Source organism: Austrofundulus limnaeus, unplaced genomic scaffold, assembly GCF_001266775.1.
Source record: "Austrofundulus limnaeus strain Quisiro unplaced genomic scaffold, Austrofundulus_limnaeus-1.0 Scaffold747, whole genome shotgun sequence".
Taxonomy (NCBI): Eukaryota; Metazoa; Chordata; class Actinopteri; order Cyprinodontiformes; family Rivulidae; genus Austrofundulus; species Austrofundulus limnaeus.
Genome location: NW_013953149.1, coordinates 111,680 through 117,254, shown reverse-complemented (window position 1 = coordinate 117,254; position 5,575 = coordinate 111,680).

The following is a 5,575-nucleotide window of genomic DNA, read 5'->3' as shown; positions in this document are numbered from 1 at the left end:
ATTCAACAAACAAACAAAGTGCCTGTCACAAAAACGTGGTCAACTATATTCCATAAATCATTTTCACAAGGTAAATATCCCTGGGGTCAGATTGACCCCAAGGACCAAATTTGTTATTATATTTGAGGACGATAGRAGGGATATGTGAGGGAGGAAATTTAAGTCTTAACGCAGAAGGGTTTATGATTCTCTTGATGGGAAATGTTCCAATAAAACAAGGAGCCAGTTCTGGGAGTGTCCCTTAACTTGATGATCCGGGTAGATAACCAAAGACTTTGGTTGACCTGGTAGGCAGGAACAGAGGAGCGGTGACAGTTGTCAAATCATTTATCTTGCTCAGCAGTTCTCATCAGCGCCTGCTTTGTCTATCGCCATACTCTGTGGCATCTGAGGATATGAGCCTGAACAGAAGGCACCAAAATGTCAGTCTTGGCACTAGGAAACAGGGGAGRTAAGTAGCCTAGTGAGGCTTCAAATGGAGACAAACCAGTTGCAGATGAAGTCTGGGTATTGTGAGTATATTCAATCTATGGCAGATGTTTACACCAAGCAGATGGGTTATTATTGATTAYGCACCTCAGGACTACCTCAAGCTCTTGGATGCATCTCTTAGTCTGGCCGTTGGACTGAGGATGATACCCTGAAGTCAAGCTGACAGATACTCCCAGGGCCTTACAGAACTCATTCCATACCTGAGATATGAATTGTGGTCCGCGGCCAGAAATAATGTGATTGACCAGGCGTTGAGCAATCTCGAAGGCAGAAGTTGGAAATGGGGACTAAATGGATAGCCTTGGAAAATATGTCAATAATTGTGAGGATGATGCTATTTACCTTTGGATGGGGGAAGTCCAGTGATGAAGTCCAGAGAGATGTGAAACCAGGGGCGACTGGGTAAAGGTAGAGGTTGGTAGAGGTTGTAGAAGACCAGCAGGAGGTTGGTTATTGTTCTTATTACAGGCACAGATGGGATATGCAGAAACAAACTCTTTGATGACATGACTTAAATTTGACCACCAGAAGTGTGTTTTGGTGAATGATGTCATACGACTAACTTCAAGATGGCAGGTGAGTTTGTGATTATGAACTCAGTCCAAATCCTTACTGACAACAGCAGTGGGGACAAACATCTTACACATGAGACCAGTATCGGGGTCAGGCTCCAATTTCTGGGCTTCTTCGATGTCTTTCTCAATGTCCCAAATGAGGGCACCAACAACACAGGAGTCTGGGAGAATGTTAGTCTTGGCCTTGGACTACTCAGGGTGAGAGAACTGACGGGAGAGGGCATCGGGCTTGATGTTTTTGGAGCCAGGTCTGAAGGTAATCAAAAAATAGACTTCTTTCTTTAAAGTTCAATCTGAACTAAGTGATTCCTGATTATAATGCACATTGACACTTTCAATCATTTTGGATTTTGTCCCAGTGAGTACTCAATTTGTCTTCCCGTCCTCCTGATGTGTTTCATCATCTTCTTAATGTTTCACCTGAGCAAAGAAAAAACAAGTTAATCAGAATTAATCGTCATAGCCAACCAGAAACACAAGTAAATTGTGGAAGAGAAACTTTCCAAGAAACTGGTGAATTTATCTGTACAGGTCTGAGAAATTGAGCCAACAAAGAGTTGCTTTTTGTCCACCAACCTTCTCATCAGCTGCCTCTTCACTTATCCCTAATGCTGCGTTCACACCAAACTCAATTTTAGTGTCAAAAATGCATCCAACGCTTCAAGTTGGACCCTTGTGCACTTTGAGGTCAGATGCCTGTCAAAACTACTCTTGATGCACCTCTGCCGGTCTCTCCTCCTCTGCTAGTCTCTGTTTAATGGCGGATGAAATAAAGACAGTGTCTTTGACAGAGCAAGAGCATGTTATGCTCACCAGATAATTAATTCATAATTAATTCACCAGACAATTCAGAGACATTCTGAGTTTGGTGAGTTTCTCCACTCCAGAAGCTGAGAGCTGACGAGGTTCAGCTCTATTTTTGTCCCGATCTCTGTTTGACGAGCAACAGTCCCACATCGGTGCCCACACCTCCTGCCAGGACACCAACTGCAGGCACTTCATTTCAGCTGAAGAGCTCATGTTGAAGAGCTGTCTCAGGTTAGTGGGCATATTTCAGGAAACTGTCCTATTGGAAAATGTGTCACTACATCACACAGTGGAGTCTCTCTGATTGGTTGATGTGCCGCGTTGAGCTGCAAAAGTTCAGATTTTCCAACACCAGCATTCAATGCGTATCGAATGCTCAAAATTCTCAAAATGCTCAAAATGTTCCAAACGCGGTGCAGTACTTCCGGACACTCCCTGACACGCATCCATCATAGGCTTTGCATGCAAACCTGATGCCCCTGACTCTCAAAACACGTTTGTTGTCCATCTGTCTGTCCATCCATCTGTTTGCTTCTGCTTATCTGGGTTCGGGTTGGAGCAGCAGCTTAAGCAGAGAGGCCCAGACATCCGTCTTCCCAGCCACTTGGGCTATCTCCTCTGGGGTATCCCAAGGCATTCCCAGGCCAGCTGAGAAACAGTCCCTCCAGCGTGTCCTGGGTCTTCCTCTGGGCCACCTTCCAGTGGGACGTGCATGGAACACCTCACCAGGGAGGCATCCAGGAGGCATTCTAACCAGATGCCTGAGCCACCTCAACTTGCTCCTCTCGATGTAGAGAAGCAGCGGCTTTATTCTGAATCCCTCCCAGATGACTGAGCTTCACATCCTATCTCTAAGGGAAAGCCCAGACACCCTGTGGAGGAAACTCATTTTGGCCACTTGTATCCGCAATCTCGTTCTTCTGGTCACTACCCAAAGCTTGTGATCATAGATGAGGGTAGGAATGTAGACTGACCGGTAAACGAGAGCTTCGCCTTTTGGCTCAGCTCTCGCTTCACCACAACAGATCGGTACAGCGCATCACTGCAGATGGAGCACCAATACGCCTATAAATCTACCGCTCCATTCTTCCCTCATTTGTGAACAAGACCACAAGATTCTCAAACTCTTCCCTGACCCTAGGCACCCTACCATTTTCTAGCTCAAGACCATGGTCTCGGATTTGGAGGCACTGATTCTCATCCTGGTCGCTTTGAGAGCTGGAGATCCCAATCTGATGAAGCCAATAGGACCATATCATCTGCAAAAAACAGAAATGCAATCCTAAAGTCACCAAAATGGGTCCCCTCAACACCTTGATTGTGCCTTGGAATTCTGTCTATAAGAGTTATGAACAGAATCTGTGACAAAGTGCAACCTTAGCGGACTCCAACTCTCACCAGAAATTAGTCTGACTTACAATGCAGACCAAACTATGACACCAGTCATACAGGGACCTAACAGCCCGTATAAAATGGCTTCGCATCTTATACTCTCAGAGTACCCCACACAGGACTCCCTGAGGGACACGGTTGAACGCTTTCTCCAAGTCCACAAAACACATGTAGACTGGTTGGGTAAACTCCCATGCACCCTCCAGGACCCAGATGAACGTGTGGAGCTGGTCAAGTGTTCCACGACCAGGACAAAATCCACACTGCCCATCCTGAACCCTCCTCTCCAGGACCCCTGAATAGACCTTACCAGGGAGATCCCCTATAATTGGAACACATTCTGTGGTCCCCATTTTTAAATAGGGGGACCACCACCCCAGTCTGCCAATCCAGGGGAACTGCCCTCGATGTCCACGCAATACTGTAGAGTCACGTCAACCAGTGAACCCCATAACATCCAAAGACTTAAGGATTTCCTGGTGAATCTCATCCACCCCTGGTGCATTGCCCCCAAGGAGCTTTTTAACCNTGGGAGAATGTTAGTCTTGGCCTTGGACTACTCAGAGTGAGCCTTTTGGCTCAGCTCCCGCTTCACCACAACAGATCGGTACAGCACATCACTGCAGATGGAGCACCAATACGCCTATAAATCTCCCGTTCCATTCTTCCCTAATTTGTGAACAAGACCACAAGATTCTCAAACTCCTCCACTTGGGGCAGGACCTCTTCCCTGACCCTAGGCACCCTACCATTTTCTGGCTCAAGACCATGGTCTCGGATTTGGAGGCACTGATTCTCATCCTGGTCGCTTTGAGAGCTGGATATCCCGATCTGATGAAGCCAATAGGACCACATCATCTGCAAAAAACAGAAATGCGATCCTAAAGTCACCAAAATGGATCCCCTCAACACCTTGATTGTGCCTAGAAATTCTGTCTATAAGAGTTATGAACAGAATCTGTGACAAAGGGCAACCTTAGCGGAGACCAACTCTCACCAGAAATTAGTCTGACTTACAATGCAGACCAAACTATGACAACAGTCGTACAGGGACCTAACAGCCCATATAAAATGGCTTGGCATCCCATTCTCTCAGAGTACCCCACAAAGGACTCCCTGAGGGACACGGTTGAATGCTTTCTCCAAGTCCACAAAACACATGTAGACTGGTTGGGTAAACTCCCATGCACCCTCCAGGACCCAGATGAAGGTGTAGAGCTGGTCAAGTGTTCCACGACCAGGACAAAATCCACACTGTCCATCTTGAACCCTCCTCTCCAGGACCCCTGAATAGACCTTACCAGGGAGATCCCCTATAATTGGAACACATTCTGTGGTCCCCAGTTTTAAATAGGGGGCCACTACCCCAGTCTGCCAATCCAGGGGAACTGCCCTCAATGTCCACGCAATACTGTAGAGTCACGTCAACCAATGAACCCCATAACACCCAAAGACTTGAGGATTTCCTGGTGAATCTCATCCACCCCTGGTGCATTGCCCCCAAGGAGCTTTTTAACCMCCTCTGTGACCTCGGCACCAGAGATTGGAGAGTCYAACCCAGGGTCCCCAGGYCCTGCTTCTTCATGGAAAGATGTGCTGTTGGGATTGAGGAGGTYTTCGAAGTATTCTKCCCACCGACMCACAACTTCCCAGGTTGAGGTRAGCAGYGCATCATCCTCACCATAAACATGTTTGCTGAYGAACTGATTTCCCCCTCTGARATCCTGMATGGTGGTTTRCTATGAATCTTGGTTACCTTCAGTGCACTGACCTGACTGGTCCACTCCTCATGGTAATAGGCAGCAGCCACCACAAGAAGATGGAGTGATCTATGGCTCCAAGCTGATTATGTAACATATTTCTAAAAGACAAATTTGACTTCCTTCTCATTTAGTAAATGTTTATTGGTAATGACAAAGACTAAAAAGTTCCCTGTAATAAGTTCCACTTCAGTGGTTACATTCTAATCATATAAAGCAAAAAGAAAGAAATCAATCTGTTGTTGGTCAGTACATCAACCCGGTGTCCCAATTTTACGAGAGCAAATGAAGTGTAATAAAAGGATGAACAAGTTCCGTCTCCTCCCTTCTCCCACTTTCTACTTGTATCATCTCATTTTCAASTATCAGGGCAGAGGTTTGTGCCTATTTGGGAAGGATGTGCAGAATATTACAAGATTACATGTTTTCTATTATATTGGATTGTTACTGCATCGTCAAAGTATTTTATTGTATTTTAAACAACAAAATCAAATAAAAGATAAAAACAGACTGTTATTTGAAATATAATTAAATAATAAGAGTTTGAAA